Here is a 19,562-nt window from a genome sequence, read left to right on the forward strand (position 1 = left end):
ATGGTTACAAAATAGCAATGATACAATCAAAGAGGAGTTATTTTTAAATGGTTACAAAGTAAACATGATACAATAAAAGAGGAGTTATTTTTAAATGGTTACAAAGTAAACATGATACAATAAAAGAGGAGTTATTTTTAAATGGTTACAAAGTAAACATGATACAATAAAAGAGGAGTTATTTTTAAATGGTTACAAAGTAAACATGATACAATAAAAGAGGAGTTATTTTTATATGGTTACAAAGTAAACATGATACAATAAAAGAGGAGTTATTTTTAAATGGTTACAAAGTAAACATGATACAATAAAAGAGGAGTTATTTTTAAATGGTTACAAAGTAAACATGATACAATAAAAGAGGAGTTATTTTTTAATGGTTCAATAACACTCACAGCGGATAGGGTTGATGTAAAGCTCACAAAGTAGTAATGATACAATAATAAATATACACAACATCAACAAATATCGCTAAAATAAGAGAAAAACTTTTATGACATAGTGAAATATGGGGTATCCCTCAAATTTATATGCAGTCTTTATTTGTACTATAAGGCCAGTGTCCCAAAATACATAAATAATAAATAAAATAAATACAAATCTAAAGTTGGTCAATTACTATTTACATTATTTACATCTCATCTTAGTTTTAAAGAATTAAATAAAAAAGCTGACAATCTTTTGAGTGGAGTGGCATTTACAGAGGTCATTAATTGGACAAATGTTTGCACTGATGGAGGCAGAAAGTAATAATGGGGTAAATACTTAAATCTGAATGTCTTGAAAAAAGGGCAGACAAGAACAAAATGGTACTCTTCAATTTCATTAGAATCACACAAGATGCAAAGCCGTTCATGTCTTTCAGTAAACATGACAACATTACTCTGTGAGAATGGATATTTACAAGTGACATTTATCTTTCGGGTTCTAGGCTGGTTTTGAAACTACGATAATTTAACTAACCAATTTATCAAGTGATGAGATTTTGTAATACCATTAAGAAAACAATACTTCCTTACTAATCATCTATGTTACAGACTTGTGTGGTTTCCCAAGCATCATGTAAGTTACATAAGTATAACAATTCTTTGACCTCGTTAACCAAGGTATGTTTTAAACATACAGCGAAAATTCAATATTATAAACGATGACTATGCATATTAATCACTTTGGCCCAATATTATTTATTACATTTCTTTGCGGTTAACAAATAAATTGGGTAAGGCCCACATTCCCCCAAGACAGTGACATTAGGTGCATTTTTGGTTACACTATTTAAAAAAAGGACAAAATCATCGGCAAATAATAAACATAATAGTTCAGTCAGATCAGGTGCAAGTTGAATACCCTTTTGATCTGTATTATGTAATTTATGTGGTAGTTCATTTATAAAGAAAGTAAACAGAAAAGAGCTCAGCATGCACCCCTGACGGGCGCCTTTGGGACAGATAAAATAATCTGTGTTGCCAGCATACGATTTTACACACAATTTAACATCACTATATATGCTATTTAGCATTTTAAACATTTTGCCATGAACACCCTCTTTTAACAAGACATACCAAAGCCTTTGACATTCTACAGTGTCAAAGGCTTTGGAGACATCAATACAAGCACAGTAAAATTTTCCCTTTTTCATAGTAAGATATTTCTGAATCAATGTCTATAGTATGAAAATATTATCAATAGTGGAGTAGCCCCTTCTAAAACCAGCTTGCACTTAAGTACTTTTGCCCAATAAACAAGACGACTATTTAAAATAAAAGTAAAAATTTTACTGAAAATAAAAATCCCCCTATAATTCCCAGAATGGTTTGTGGAACCCTTCTTAACAAGTCATTGTCAATGACACATCCCCGTTCCGTTCATATTTGAGTGACATATACATTCAAAGCAGATCATGACCGAAATACACCTGTATATGTACAACACATTGTACTAAATCTGAACAAAATCCATCCATGCATGACTGAGATCCGGTTCCGGAATTGTGAAAATACGTGATTTTGATGCATTTTCGGCCTTAAAATGGCCATCATTCAGCTATTGTTAAGCGGATCATGAAACAAATGCACATATCTACAAAATGTATTTGTGACATGATGTACCTTGTGTGTGTGAAGTTTGAACTCAATCAATCCAGGCATGTCTCAGATACGGATCCAGAACTGAATTCTTTAAAACAAAATGGCCGCCAGTCGGCCATTTCGAACTTGATCCGAAAAAAAAAATGACGTGCATCAAGGTCCTATTATGTTTAATGTTTTTACCAAATTTGAACAAAATCCGTCCATGCATAACTGAGATCCAGGTACGGAATGGTGAAAATGTGCGATTTCAATGCATTTTCGGCCTTAAAGCAGCCGCCATTTGGCTATCGTTAATGAGATCATAAAACAAATGCATGTGCATATGTCCCATATAATGTGTGATGTATGAGTGAAGTTTGAACTTAATCGGTCCATGCATGTTCGAGATACAGGTGATCACGGACGCACGGATGCACGGATGCACACAGGGCAAAACATAAGTCCCCGTTTTCGGACTACGTCTGAACGGGGACTAAAAATTGGCCTTAGACCAAAGTGTTGGAAATATCCCACTGTCAAACAATCTATAAACAGAATATTTAAATAGGGAATTATTTGATCACGTGAGGATAACTTCCCCCGAATTGTCATTTTGTGAAAAAAGATCCTTAAATAATCATACCATTCAACAGAGGAAATTTGAGTGCCTCTGGAAATAGACGTAAAACTATAGTTTCTGAGTGCTGACCAAAATATTATAGGATTAGCTAAAGAAATTATTAAATTGGCTTTTTTATTTTCAAGAAATGTTCTTTTTTTATGATGACACATTGCTTTAATACGTTTCTTAGCGTCACTAAATTCAATCAAAAGGTTTTGATTCTCATACTTTCGAAATTGTCTCGGCAAACTGTATTTGTAAGACTTTAATTGTTTACAGTCATCATCAAACCAAGAAGGCTGTCTATGAGTATTGTGAGAACTGATAACAACATTTTTAACCATGTTACATTTGGTAGCAGCATTGCGACATAATTCGCCAAATTACAGGACAAAATCCTCAATAGAAAATTTTGGATACTCAATGAAATTATCCAAACGAGATAACGAATTTACTGAACACAAATCACTAACAAATTGTTCGGCTTTATCAGGGTTCCACACATATTTTGAATAAGAAACATTTAAATTTTCATGGTAACACAAATCGAAATGTGTATAAATATTCATGATAAACTTTAAAGGTAAATGGTCAGATTTTAAGCAAAATGGGATTGAGAAATTTCTAATATTATGAAAAATATGGGGTATCTTTCTCAACCAAAAAACTTGGTATAAAACATAGAATAAAAACTTTTCACCTGAAATTTTGTTGCTCAATTTTGAACGTAGGGAACAAATCATAGGAAAATAGGATGTAGAAAGAATCTTGGCAGAGAACCTTTCATTGGTAAAGTCGACAGATCGACAATAAACTACTATTTATGACACAAACACAAGAGCATGTACATGAACCAATAATGTATTTGGCAAATAGGGGGGCACACCACAAGACCATCGTACACAAAAGTGAGACAATGCATAACAGACTGATAAGATGGTCCCTTGATGCCGCCCCCAAAATGTAGAACAAAGCAGGTGTAAACTAGCTGGCTTACAGTTTCAAAATTAAAATACAAACTAGACTAAGACTGAAAATATGTTGGTTGGTGCAGCATAGCTGCATGATGTTAGTATGGAATGGCAGATTGTAGCATGACTGCAACTGGAAAGTATAGGCAGCAAGTGCTGCGGCTACACCCTGGTTAAGCGGCAGGGGCTGCATGAAGTTGGGATGTTATGGGTAGAGGCAGCGGGGGCTGCAACTACTGAGGTTAGATGTTGACGCAGCGAGGGCTGCCTGTGAAGTCGTTAAAATGAGGAATTATAATTACTATTAATAAAACTTACAATAATAAAACCCAAGCAAAATATACCTAAGAAAAATATGAATAATCTTGGGGTGGGGTGGGGGGTAGGGGGGGTATTAGCTAATCCCATAAGTGAAGTCCCTCGAATTGTTGTTAATGCCAGCCTAATGGGGGAAAATGGGGATTGTGGCGGGTGAATAAAATGAGAATAGCTTGAGCTTCGTAACACTTTCAAGCTACTTCCAATATGGCGCCAGAAACAAGCTGATTGTGATGTTGAGCCATGTGAGAAAGTGCAAGATCTATCAAAATATCCCACGAGAAAGCATGAGATTTGTGTCATAAACATGGTTTAATATTACACATTAAACCTGTATTTATACCTCGAGAACATAGACAAACATAACATAGCATTCTTTGCTTACAAAGACATGCAGAAGAATTCGCAAGCAGGGTTATGGTTAACAACTCTTAAACACAATTTTAAATTATATAAACATCAAAATGTCAACAATTTATTAAAATCGGAAATAAAATATCAATCAAAAGACATTACAAGAAAAACTGGAATATTAAAAACAAAAACAAATGCAAAATTACATACATACAGTAATTTCAAAAATGAACAAGAGGAATACATAAACATATTAAAAAATAAACATGTTAAAACAATTTTAAAATTCAGATCAAGTTGTCATAAACTGGCAATAGAAAAAGGACACACAACCAAAAACTTCATCATTAGGCAATCCAGCAGCATTACAAGTTTGTTGTGTTTTCAGGTACCATACTAGACTGTCGACAGTCGCTCGTATCTAATATTAATATGTTATTAATAAATATTGTGTATAAACGTAATAGGTGTGAATAAATTGTCAACGCCAGGACAGGAACTATGGAGTGCCGTAAGTGCTGACCGACTGTCTGGTGCTGCAATTCACTGGTAAGATTTCTTACCAGATACGGGTACTTTCATATGCAAATAAATAGTCGCGCAGATGTCTATCATTTTATCATGGCCAATCGTGAAAAGGGTCAGGGGTTGCTGGCTACTAGGATCGTCCACGACTTACGCAAAGTTTGTTTTGACTGTACTATAAGCAATCGGGACACTTTCCATGGCATTATTTGATATCATGACACAAACAGATCTTGAGGAATGCAGTTATTTATAAAAGTGCTGGAACGTTTAGACTACCAGGATATTTTTTGCAAAGAATACCAGCGAGAAACTATCGCAAACTACGTACACAGAGGGTAGAGATGTGTACGTCAGTATGTCATGTTGTCATTCGTCTTGTCAAAAAGTACTCATTTCGAAACCAAGGATCCCCCTCTTTCAGTTGCCATTTTTAGTCCTCAATCGAACGCAGTCCGAAAACGGAGACTTATGTTTTGACCTCCGTGTGTCCGTGCGTGCGTCTGTGCGTGTGTCTGGACCTGTATCTTAGAAATGCCTGGACCAATCACAATCAAACTTCACACATACATCATACATGATTATTATACATATGCACATCAATTTCTTCCACAATCTGATTCAAGATGGCCGAATGGCGGCCATTTTTGAGCTTCTAGTGCCATATCTTATAAATGCTTTGACTGATTATATTCAAGTTTTATATATTCGTTATACATCATGTTATATATATATATGTATTCAAAATGGCTGATTTTGAATGCTGTTCCAGAGCAATATCTCTCAATATGGACAAGTACTTGTTTGACGATCAGATACAAATGTCAATCATTTTAATGGTAAAAAATCATATTCCTGACATGGTTATATTCCAGCTATATTACTATAAACAAAACTATATATCTTAAATTTGATAACTAACAGGGACTGTGCCATGCATGGCTTGTCTTAGATGAAAATAACGTGGATAACATGAATACATTTGCATACATTATGTTAATATAATTTATTTCGTGGTGTCAGCATCAACTATGAATTATTCATATCATGTAATTTTTCGCATTTCCTATCAAACGTCTACGGTGTTCGAATGTCTAGGAAACACAATTACATTAGGCCCGAGGACTGTCAACAGTCTAGTACCATACATTTGTATTATCTCTAGTGTGAAAGGGTCTTCTATGTGTTTGTATAATCAAAACAAGAACCACAGTGAATTTACATTGACTGTCATTTTGAGTTAGTGAATTCTGGATGTCCAGTGAAATGTATTATTTTTTAAATCATAGAATCTATATGTATTAAGGTTGATGCAGGTTTGTGGGCAAATTTTTTTCTTTTGCTTTTTATTATCCAAACAGTCTTGGCTATAGACTGTTAAAATTTTGTAGAATTGTGAATAGTGGAACATACTAAAAAAAACGATTTTAAAATATAGATAACAGGTGCAAACATTCTCTCTTTTGAATGCTTAGCAAGATTTAGCAAGGCTGTACATAAATAAAAGAAACGTGAAAAAAAGAAATTATGCACTATATTTAACTTTTTACAAAACGATAATACATTTAAATTTAATAATAATACAATAATACATTTAAAATGGCCATTTTACAGCAATTCCAGGCACTGATTTGACGCTGAAGTAGTGCTAGATGTTGATAACTTACTACAGTAGGTTACACACTTTGTTTTCAAATTTACAGAAGTTGTAACTAGAAATATAAACATTGACTGCAAATCAAAGGAATGATTGACAGATATTGATATTTTTGTTACAAAGTCAGGTACACCTAGATTTTGAGGCGCGTCTGTCTTTCATTCACTTTTGGTCGGTCATCGTGTAGTTTGCGTCTACAAATCGGCATTCGTCCAAGTTATTTAAGCACCACGATGGAGAGTCAAAAAACCAGTTGAAGTGAGAACAAGAGTTGTTGATTTGTATTTTCGTGGACTGTCATTTGCTGAGATTAGAGAATGAAATGGTGTTTCAAAGCAGACAGTTTATAATATCGTCAAACGGTTTGTTACCACCGAGAGTATCCTGCCAGAAAACTGACAACGTTATAGACTATGTCGAATATTATAAAACATTGCGACCGCGCATTTACGGACGGGAAATTCGACAAAAACTACTTGTGTATGGCTGCATCCCTCCCTGGACGTGTGATTGTGTGTTGCCAGTGATAAGCTTTTTAAAACGATTATTTGGTGGCACATCAACCTTTTGGTTCTCATCGTCAAGAACTAATAATCGAATAACACCCATTCTACTTATGTATTCAATTTCATTATTGATATACTGGATGAAGTCTTTATAGGACATTTGTTGCAGGCAGTTTTCAGTTATATACATCGACGTGATACGTATATTTCCGAAGTAGGAATAATGAATGCACTTTGATCAATAATTCTGTCATGATCAGTCGGTCAGCTGGTTCTGTAAAATAACGTTCTTTACAGTGCCACCACTGTATGCGCCCTCTCACTGAAATAACATGTGACGCAAATTGAAGTACAAAACTAAGTTGAGAGCCTCGATCGTTTATTGGAGGAGAAATTCAAAACTAATGTACTGCCACTTTTATGGGTGAAGCTTTCTTCCGGTGCGCTTCAAATTACAGACATGCTGTCTGCATTATTTGTAACAACTTATGTAAATGTGAAAACAAAGTGTGTAACCTATTGTAGTAAGTTATCACCATCTAGCACTACTTCAGCGTCAAATCAGTGCCTGGAATTGCTGTAAAATGGCACAGCCATTTTAAATGTATTATTGTATTATTATTAAATTTAAATGTATTATCGTTTTGTAAAAAGTTAAATATAGTGCATAATTTCTTTTTTTCACGTTTTCAGCTTTAGCAGACTTCTTACTGAGTGAATTGTTATGCAAATTGGCAATTATCTCAGCTTCTTTTTTTAGTGCACATCCTAGAACTTTAAAAAAAAATAGCTCCTAGACGCTTTGACCTTTTGTTTTGAAATGTTCACAAATGATTGACTATGTGTTTATCTTCAAAGCGCCGTCGGGCATTGTTTTTGGTTGAACAGTGTTACAACAATCGTACAGAAAACTAGCCTGGGTGAAGTAGTCAAATTTGAGCTGCTACCCTGCAAAATTGACAACTGGTAGACAGTTTTCAAGATGACACTTTCATCATAGTGAACAGATGTACCCATAAACCAATTTTGACAGGAAACAGAAGCATGGTTTAGAAGCTAATTTTTTTTTAAATCACTTTTGACCATATTTCAAACTACAGTGTCCATAAAAAAAATACTAACAAAATTTTGTGGACAAGGGAGGTCATCTTGGTTTCTTAATTAACTAATTAAAATACCTGTCAGGTAAACTGCATCTCTATCTTAATTCAGCAACTTTACTGAGAAACAACATGCGTATTTTGAACCCCCAAATAAATTAGATGGTGAGGAAAATGCACTAAGGTGAAATAAGCTGGAATTAATTTTCACTGAAAAGCCTTTTTTGGTGTTTTGTATTGAATTTAATTTCACTGATTTTTTGACGAGTTGAATGTAAAATATCGGAAAATAGGTATATTCGCTGGATTTTATTTTCACTGAATCATTCCTTCAGCAAAAATAGCGAAAATTAATTCCAAGCAAAAATAAAGTATTTTACACATTTTTGTAATATGCAAAGATAAAGTGTGGAATTCTCAGCACTAATTAAATGGGTTCTATATCATAGGTGTGGATCAGCAAAGGGTAATTTGGTAAGCTGTAATCAATTGTTTTTATATTCGTAAGAATGTAATTTAAATAAATAAAAAACTTAAATTCGTAGACATAGGCAAGGTGTAAAACATAATCAGCTATATTATTCGTCCATAATTTGTACAAAGATCTTATTTTTTGTAAGCATTTAAAGCATTTTCTACATTAAATGTAATTTGTAATTTTGATTCTTAAACACAAATAATCAAATATATTATAAAAATGTTGCTTAAAAAGCTTCTTTTCCAGAACCACTGAACATATCGACGTAAAGGTTTAAAGTAATTTAAAGTTTGAGAATTTATTTGGCATTGGTCACATATAGCTGTCATATTGGATATCTTTCAAACAGGAAGTAGATTTACTTATCCTTCACTTACCATACTGATTGGTCACATGATTTTTTTCGTCATCACAGTTTGGGCCATTTTTTTCTCATATGATAGGTGCTTCACATAATCAACTTGATATTCTGTATATAACAAGTATGGTCATTGGTTTTTAGGGTTGAACCTTTTGATTTTTGAGAGGGGGGGGTTAGAATTAAAAAAAAAAAATTTGCGAAGTGAAGGGGTCTTCAAAAAAAAAAATTGTTGCTTCACCAGTGTAAAAAGAATTATTTGTCACTATATGACTGGGAAAAAAATGTTTCCATCAGCTGTTGTCGTGTCATCTCTGAACACTTGAATTACTGCATCATAAAAATATGCCAATTCTTCCTGCCAAGATAAGGGGGCACAGAGTACAAGAAGAAACTAAGTCATATATAAATGGATGTCTATGATTCTGGTTTGTCGATAATTAATAGCAGAGGGAACATTAATATCTGCATTTCAATATTAATTTCAAAAAAAAATTCACTCTGGTTGCATTTAGATTGTATACCATATACCGTATTACCCCGGGCACGCGCCCCTCCCTGGGCAAGCGCCCACCCCCCTGTTTTCACAAAAGTTACATGTTTGGGACATCCTCTGTTAAACGCCCAGGGTGATTTTTAGCCAAGAACGGGGTCAACAATAAAGTTTTATTTGTCAAAAACAAACGCGTTTGATTTATTTAAATAGTGTGTTTGTTACGGTAGTTCTCTTTTTGGAGTGTGTGGTGGCCCTGAAAAGGGCCGTTTTGTTTGTGTTTTTACGTAAAAACTCATTGGAACTTAACGACGTAAGATGAACCACGCAGCATGTGGCGCACACGTTCTGCTTTCTCTTCATTCACGATGAATCCAATATTACAATAATCCATACCTTGGTGAGTGGTTTGAAGCACTTAGCTTTGGTTTCAAAACGTAGCACTTCGCTGACTGTGAATTCATAACGGGAGCACAGTCAGCTGGCAAACTTAACGCGTAAAAATAGAACGCGTATTTTGACCTCTTCGTGGCCAACCAATGGCTGGACACGGATACTGTACGTTTGCGGTCGTTGCCAAAAAGCCCCGCGTCCATCGCCTGGCGATGCTCTTCCGTTTCACCTCCTCCGGAATGTTCTACTTTCGCAGCCTAATCGCAGGTTTTTCGAAAAACGTCGAAAAAACACAAGAATTAGTAGAAATGTTCCTATTTTGGGCGGATTATTGATAGAGAATAATGTCTTTATTACAAAAATGCTGAAAAACCGTGAGTTTTTGCCGTAGTTATTTTTTTATCGGCGAAAAACTGCGAACTCGGCAAATTTGGTTGCACAACTTCCCTCTATCATACACCCAGCGACACCGATGCCAGCTGATTGTGAACGGGAGCTAGCACTTTTGAGACATCACGTCGTAAACTTGCTACTTTCTTTCCATCCTTCATCACAGCTATGGCATTACGGTCATGTGGATTATTTTTCTGTCGTTGAAGAAAAAACATTTTGCCGACCTCAAGCCCATTACGATAACCATAATGAGGCATGCCGACGATGGGAACTTGTTGCATCATAATTTTGTCATGTGTGTGGGTGCGTGAATAAATCATGTTAATAAGGTCGACCAGAGTTTATTTTCAGTCTGTTTTTTTATGTATCGTCATTTGTATATGTTTATGTATTCATAATAGTTTGTAAACATTTCACATCAGTAATAAAAGGTTTATTTGTTTCATAACCCTGTCTGCTATTCTTCAGTAATTATACACGCGTGAACAAAATTATGCTAATGAGGTCATCGCCATCTTGGATTACAAGTGGTAGTTTTTCCCGGCCGTTTCGACTTGCACTGATCACGGTTACTAAAAAAGCTGACATAAAAAAAGTTTTATTCTTGAAATTCGACCCTGTGTCTTAGTGTTCCCACAGTTCTTGACAGAGTGCTCACGTTTATTGAAACCTCGCATAAATCAAGAAATAAGTATGTGTACAAAGTGTACGAAAGCATTCCTTTATTTGACCTTATCATACGATCACAAGAACAACTTTTTAAAATCTTTTTTGGGGTGGTCCTCGGGTAAGCGCCCACCCCCAAGTTTTCCCGATTTTGTATGTTCAGGCCCCTGGGCGCGTGCCCGGGGTAATACGGTATGCTCTATTAGAAGAGCATCTCCAATAGAAGCACATGTACGGCAACAATTGCATTGATTGTATACTGATTCATTAAAATATGATGTATTTTGACCATAGAAACACCTCTGTTATTTACATAAGAGCATGCGCTACTAATAGAGCAAATGCGGTATTGCATGCAACATCTCTGACAATTTAGCTGTTTTAGTTTAAATAAATTTTACACACTAAAACAGAAACATAGTGTGGACCTAATTTTCACTACATGTATGTTGTATTAAGACTCAATGCAACGTATAGAGAAAGCTGCATTTTCACTGGAATTTATTTTGCAGAAAATTTACTCCAGGTAAAACAGGAAAAACAAGCCAAGCATGGCACAGTCCCCGTTAGTTATCAAATTTAAGATATATAGTTTTGTTTGTAGTAATATAGCTAGAATATAACCATGTCAGGAATATGATTATGATGATTGTTTAACATTAAAATGATTGCCATTTGTATCTGATCGTCAAACACGTAATTGTCCATATTGAGAGATAATTGCTCTGGAACAGCATTAATTAAAACAAAATCAGCCATTTTGAATACATGTATATATATCTATAACATGATGTATAACGAATACATAAAATTTGAACATAATCAGTCAAAGCATGTCAGAGATATGGCTCTGGAAACCCAATCATTAAAACAAAATGTCAGCCATTTTCAATCCGATTTGAAAAATAAAATGACGTGCATCAGGAACCCGTAATGTCTAATGTATATGCCAAGTTTGCACGAAATCCATCCATAAACGTTTGATATTTGAAGATTTTTTAGCACAAAAATGGCCACCACTCGGCCACTTTGAATAGGATCGTCAAACCAATATATCTGTATATCTATGACATGATGTATAATGAATATTAAAAATTTGAACATAATCAGTCAAAACAACTCAGATTAATGGCACGAGAACCACATTCATTAAAAACAAAGTGGCCGCCAGTCGGCCATTTTGAATCTTATCTGAAAAACAAAATTATTTGCATCAAGATCCCATAATGTCTAATGTATATACCAAGTTTGAACAAAATCCATCTGTAAACAGCCGAGAAATGCTCGATTTTGATGATTTTTTTAGCACAAAAATGGCTGCCATTCGTCTATCTTGCATATGTATAATATCAGGTACGATGTATGTGTGAAGTTTATGATTGGTCCAGGCATTTCTGAGATACAGGTCCGGACGCACACGCACACACGCACGCACACACACACACACACACACATGTACATGCACGGAGCAGCCGGTGTGCGACTTCCTGTCCTGGCTCTCTCAAGCGCGATCAACTAGCAAACTACAAAAAACAGACAAGACGTAGACGCTTCCAGCATGCAAGCGGAATGAAACAAAACATACACTTGTAACTGATGAGTAAACTTTTTCACCCTTAAATAAATTGGTTTTTCATTTATTTTCATGTAGGAGGTAGCGTCGAAAGGGCGATTTAATTTTCGCGCAAAACAAGGCCACAATTTTTCTTGTTTTCTTGTGGGCGAAACTAAAAAATGTTTCCACAAATTTTTACTCCAACGGCATTTTAAAACTGAAGTAAACATTTTTCGTTTCGATGTAATGATTATCGTGCTGATAGAATTGTGATGCAATTGACAAACAACACTGCTGTTGCTGTCATCGATAACTAACTTTTCAGTGCCAAAATACACAAACATAAAATGCTCGGTTAATTAAAAATAAAAAAAAATACCCTGGAAATTACCGAAAAATCGGCAATGAGATGCTGTTTTTAAACACCGCGGAAAAATCATGCACTCTGCGATGCCATCTTGGTTACCTTAATCGGAAACCCCCCTGTTTCCCTCAAATTGTAAATGTTTTTATTTTATTTTTTTTACCTGACGATTTAACATCGGGAAATTACGGTGTATGGTGTATTTCTATGAGTTTCTGTTACACATATGAAGCGAATGATTCGTTTTAAAACTTTTTTTTACTCCAAATTTCAACTTTAAAACTATTTAACTTCTAGACGGTTCATTTGTTTTCGATGAAATTTTCAGGGGTCATTATTCAGGTCTATCCTAAGTAAATGGCTTCGTATGGTTTCACTGTCTCCACTGGAACAGAAACAATAGAGCTGCCAATTAGCGGCTCTGTTAACTGTGGACGATTTATAAAATGTGAATGTTTCAAAGAGTACTGTGTAAAAACTTTTCAACGGAAGCACTAATAAATAAGCCATTATGTTCCTAGTAAACAGAAGTTTTAAATAAGTGTTCTTAAATTAAAATCAGGGTATGCATTCAAAAGTTAAATAGTTTTAAGTGCACTTTCACCTAAAATGCATGATTTTAACCCAAACTCAACACCACTTAATATGGTATCATAGTACATTATTGTAAACCATAAAACTCAAAAGTTTAAATAAAACTCTTTCAAATGATATATAACTTGATTGGTAAAAAGTATATTTTACTCATGTAATTACAGTAATTAGAGGCAATTAGAAATATAGTCTCCCAACCTGCATCTCTACCTTAAACAAGTAATAAACAAAATGAATAAAATGTAATAAAATAAATATTAAAATAAATGAGAAACAATTTTTGTCAGCAAATGTTTTACATCACACTCTTACAGAGCAATCTTGTTCTGACCTACAATCCGACTATCACCACCTACATGTACCTCACTTTCACCAACCATTCCACTCTCACCACCTCACTCACACCTACCATCTCTTTTTTACCACCCACCTCACTTTCACCAACCATTTCACTATCACTACCAACCTCGCTCACACATACCATCTCATTCTCACCACTCACCACCCACCATTCCAAAAAACAAAATGTTGGATAAGGTGGACTCCAAAAAAAAAAAAAAAAATTGCAAGCAAACCTCTTGAGCTGACCCCCCTCAAAAATCAAATGGTCCAACCCTTACAGGAAAAATATAATTTTGATCAGCCACATGGTTTGCCAGCCAAAAGGGCAAAATTTTTAGGCATTTGTTTCTTACGAATACTTCAACTGATCAAATTGAGTGTTTGCATGTAGTATAACAAGTTTGATTAGTGTAATTACCATTTTGGATTTTTAGCTAAAATAATCAAAAAATTTTGTTTATTTCGTCAGGAAAATGTTTTATAGCAGTAGAAATGTCCTGTATCAAAAAGTGTCAGTGACTTTCATGATATTTGGTGTTCACAATCCTGCAATAATGAACATTTCTAGGAGTGATTGTTTATAGTACACTCTATAGTGCACATGTACAGTGCTAGAATACAATATTGTGTCATAACATTTTAAGAATTGAACTACAATTAAAATTGTTATCGTTCCAAACATCGATAATTCCCGGTTCCCGTATTGATAAGGTTTGCACGTTTATCGTTTTCGCATGACCAACAATCAACAAACCGGAAGGTAGGACAGATTTGAACGTTCTGAACGTGCAGAGTCGCAGTGTACCGAACATCACTGTTTCCAACTCGCAACATAAAAGTTCTCCTGAAATAAAACTGCCATCATCTTAAAACTAACTCGTACCAGCTTCTGCTAGAATAACGAGCATGCAAATTATGCGGGTATTAGGGAGTTGAAAAACTATATCGTGGTCATATTTTACTCTGTGAAACACACACATTCAGTACACATGGGGACTACATGTATATAATAATAATACAGATTTATTACACCGTAATGAAATTACAAATTAATTTTTGGCTGAAAGTAATAAAAGGTGAGGTAAAAAGGTAAGTAAAAAACAAAGTTAAAATAACATAAGATTAGGTAGTAAAAAAATTAATGTAGTTTGTGTTTTTCAAAACACACTTTCAGATACCGTGTCACATGTCTAATTAGTTTAGGATTGTTAGTATTAATAATGATAATAAACTTGTTGATATTGTTTTCAGACTGGAAAGTGGGGATTTCCTTGGTAAATTCAGTGTACATAATATCCCTTTTATCAGTGTAATAGCTACAGTCTGTCACAGTGATAAAATGAACTTCGTCTTCAATACTGTCGCTCCTACACTTATCACAAATCCTGTTCTCCAGTGGGATTTTAGGTCTTTTATGTCTGCCTACTTCTATTTTGAGTTTGTGACAACTAAGTCTCAATTGAGACAGTAATCTAATATCTTGTCTATTATTTAACAGTTGTAGGTATTTAGCTGGACTAATATCACTTTTAAGTAGACTATAAGATCTGAGTTTGGCATCTGGTCTCTTGATATTATTAATCCACATGTTAGTATAATAGTTTTTAGTTTTCTGGTAGAGTACCTTACTAGAAACAGTCAGGAGATCAATATTATACAGGTCTTTAATTTTGTTAATGTCTTTCAACCATGATCCTTTATAACAGTTGTTTTCAAGTTCTTTAACTGCATGGAAGTTAAAATTAATTGGACCATTGTTTTTAATGTTTTGGTAGAACCAGACAGCTGGAATTTGAATCTTTGAAATTGAAGGTAGCCTGCCAGTTTCAAGCCTACAGTCTTTTGTACTACTTCTGTTATTAATATTCAAAATGTGCCTGCAATATTTTAGGTGAAATTTTTCAGTAACAGTGGTATCCCACTTTTCTGTCTTAACCGATATACCCCATAACTCAGATGCATATAGTAAAATAGGTACTTGTAACATTTCAAAAAGTTTGGTCTTAAATTAAAGTTGTTGAAATTGTTATAAATCATAAATATTAACCATCAGTGGTTTTTCTAGCCTTATCTGAGAGTCTCTCCATAGTTTTGTTTAGGGAGCCATTGCTGCTTAATATCACACCTAAGTATGTGAATGACTTGGTTTGGTTTAGTGTCATGTCACCATAAGTAAAACATAGTTGAACTCTGGTGACCTTGCCCTTTGTTATATAATAATATTTCCTTTGTCATAGTTTGTTTCAATATAAATATTCATTGTCATAATTAATTTCAAATACAAATAAGTTTTGGGGTTGAACCAACAGTGGGGAATCAGTCTACCGAATGTCCTTAAAAGATGTAAATATCTTACAAAAACATTGGTGCCTTATTTTAAGGGACATAATTTCCAGCTTTATTCAAAGTAATTCAGATATTTTAGTATAAAAACAAATGCCTCATCGCAGAAAAAAAGTGCTGCATTTAGACGTGAATAGATTCATAAAACATGCAAGATAACAGAAAATCTTAGCTGGCTTTTGTCCAAGTATTTTGTACAGGTGTCTGTCAAAAATTAATGAGTCACTGAGACAAATATGAACTGCCTTATTATATTCATTGTGTGACTACTATATTATTTAAAAAAAAAACTCAATGAATAGCTATCATGTTGCAAGCTCTGCTTTGTATGCAGATCAACTTAATTAGTTAGTTGGTGTCCAGTGGAGAGAAGTCAACAATACTGTTGCCTCCTGAGAACCTACATCTTCAAACACTGCAATGTTTGTTTTCGAAGTGCGTTTTTAAACTAGTATTATATAAACTCTATCATCCTGTTCTAATAGCTGAAACATATTCCTGTGAGTTTTCATTTGTCGAATGAACTGTTTGTCAAATACAGAATACATATATTTTAGTACAATTTTCTTTTCAAAATGTGGATGCAACGTTTTGCTTTTTATGTATTTTTTATGTATTGTTTTTGATTTGATAACTTTGAACTAAACAGACTTTCTATTAGCCTCAGATCTTGATCAAAGTTTGGCACCCAGTTCATAAGAGTGCTTATATTGATTTTCTGACATCTTGTTTTCTGTAAGGATTTTATTGGTAGGTTTGCAAATGTGTATCAGACTGTGAAAAAATCTCTCCACGAGTTGGTTTTGAAACCCAGTACAGTATTTCCATGGGATTTGGGGGGTACATTACCAAGGATAGTATTACAAGATAAATGATTTGCTTCATTGAACACATACAACAATGCATATTTCCACTGAGATCAGTGACCTTTGATGTGTATCACCAGTGATCAGTCAAGTAGAAACAGTCAAAATATTTTATCAGATTTTCTCAATTTTTGCATGATATTTTCATACAGGACATCTGTTGTTCAAACTCAGGAAAGACTTTATACTGATGAATAAGGTAACCAAGTTTGATGAAGTTTGGAATAGAAATAGTAAAGTTATTGTGCACACAATAATAATTATTAATGACGATGACAAAGCCGAACACAAATTTTTCCCTTAATATACCTTTTTAGCTCAGCTGTCGACTTTGTCGAACGGAGCTTATCATATGAGTGATTGTCCGTCGTCTGTCGTTCGTGTCAATGTTTTACTTTTTCGACTTCTTCTTGAAAACTATGAGCCTGAATGCTTTGATACTTGGTGTATATGTACCTTGGGTTGACCTCTCTCAGATTTGTTCATTTCATGATCATATCTTCAATTCTCTAATTTTGGTGAATATTTTTGTCATTTTTGGTAAAAAGTGATATTTTTGACTTCTTGTTAAAAACCACAAGCATTTATGGTGAAAAATGTTATTTTTGAATTCTTGTTGAAAACAGCAAGTCCCATAGCATTGATACTATGCATATTGTTCATTTTCTAATGATATCTTCTGTTCTTTAATTGAAATGTGCATTGCTAACAGCGGAGCTATCTCAGCCGAGAGGCTGCTTGTTATTAAAAGTGATTGAATTACCCCATGCTCTAATGTGCTTTTTCCTAAACTTGTGGAAAACAAAGTAGCCCTCAGGTGTTGGTATTAAATTAGCAGATTCAGCATCTAGCCAGGTTTCAGTGAAGCCATAAATGTGGTAGTCCTTAATAGTTGTTTCATAATACTTGTATGTTAAAGACTTAATGTCTGTGCCTAGTTTTGTTGATTTTGTTAAATCTGCACTTCAGGACCACAATTTCCTTTGAAAACAGCTGTTGAAAGTAACTTCACTGACTTAGAGCAGATATGATCGGCACAGAATAATCATGTTTTCTTAATTGTAAAAATGGTGATTACTACACTTCACTCTGCAGTGCTTTTTAACCACAACCCATTGTTTAACCACCAGAAATTTTTGTGTAAATTTATCTGCATTTTTTTTTATATTCTTCAATATTTCTGGAAATGAGCTCCAATTTTGGAGCTAACAAACAATATTTGAGTCAAAATTCAGTTTTAACTAAAAAAAAAATCTTCTTCAGAAAAGTGCAGACTATATTTTGTGAATTTGTGATGAAAAGAGCAAATTGGTGGTGAACAGGTTACTGGTAATCTACATGAGGAATCAAATAGATCAATGCAAGAGACCTTCCTCACCTCAGCACAACTACTTGTACCTTGGTGGGTGTGTTATAGATACAGATACGACTGCAGTGACACAGCAAGTATTGGAGAGGGTCCAGATACATATGTTACTGATATTTCTGTGAAGTCACAATTGTTTAAATCATCAGTTTTATGAGATTCCCCTTACTAAAATTCATAAAACAAAATGTATACTTTGTGTGCAAAAAGTATACAAATTCCGAATAAATTTGTACATTTTATGTATAATTTTTTGTATACAAGAAGTACCCTATATTTGGAACAGATTTGTATACAACAAGTATGCAAATACTATGCAAATAGTGTACAAAAAATGTAATTTTGTATAGAGAGAAGTATCCCATATTTGGATCTCTTTTGTATACAAAAATTGTACAAAGCTCAATTCATAAAAAAGGCATTTATTTAACAAAATGAAATTCAACTTCATTGTGTGTTCCATTTGCCCAAGTGTATAATCTTATGACACAACAGCATGTAATTTTATTTATCTATACTTACATTTAGAATTCAATTTATCAATTGTTTATGCTTGCCTGACTGGCTATGGTACATTCATTTACATCCTATGTTGTATCTGTTTGACATACATGTCAGCCAAGGATGTACAACAAACTGATTGTGGTGAGAGTAATACTGATTTATTTCATTGTGTTTTGCTCAACTGAAAATGCCAAAACTGGATATATAATGGGAAATTAAATTTTAATTTAAATTGATCAAGAAAAAGTGGCAATAAGTCATGTTAGCATCCAAAACAGGATAAGTTTTAATATATGCAAATTAGGCAAACTCTAAACAACTCTTGGGTACACTCTTCTTATAATAACTGAATTATTTCAGTAAACTGCAGTAAAAATATAATTTTACTGATATCCAAAAATATAGTTTAGTATTCCTGTAATTAATCTATTAAAAATGTTTTTATACTCTCTTATGAGAATTCATTAAGGTTAAAGTGCCTGTGCAATGCCCACCCACACGTTTCCCATTTTAGATCTGTGCCCCACTGAAGTGGGCAATTATTGATTTTTTTGCTGAAAATGATTACTCGTATCCAAGTAAATTTTGAGATATTTCCCGTGCTGTAGCCTATCCTGAAACGGTCGACTGTTTCCGGATTTCCGACACTCGCCGAAAGTGCGCCACCAAATGCAAAAATATGAGAGGAAGCCATACCCCTGGGCCGTACTTTTATATCACTGTGT

The 19,562-nt window shown here is 34.2% G+C and overlaps 1 protein-coding gene across 1 annotated transcript in view; it reads left to right on the forward strand.

The window, feature by feature from the left end:
* LOC102807340 (transient receptor potential cation channel subfamily M member-like 2) overlaps positions 1-19,562 on the forward strand; it is a 169,015-nt gene that overhangs the window by 473 nt on the left and 148,980 nt on the right. The gene's annotated exons all lie outside the window — the stretch shown is intronic.

This window comes from Saccoglossus kowalevskii, chromosome 8, assembly GCF_978046115.1.
Source record: "Saccoglossus kowalevskii chromosome 8, keSacKowa6.1, whole genome shotgun sequence".
In the NCBI taxonomy this organism is placed as follows: domain Eukaryota; kingdom Metazoa; phylum Hemichordata; class Enteropneusta; family Harrimaniidae; genus Saccoglossus; species Saccoglossus kowalevskii.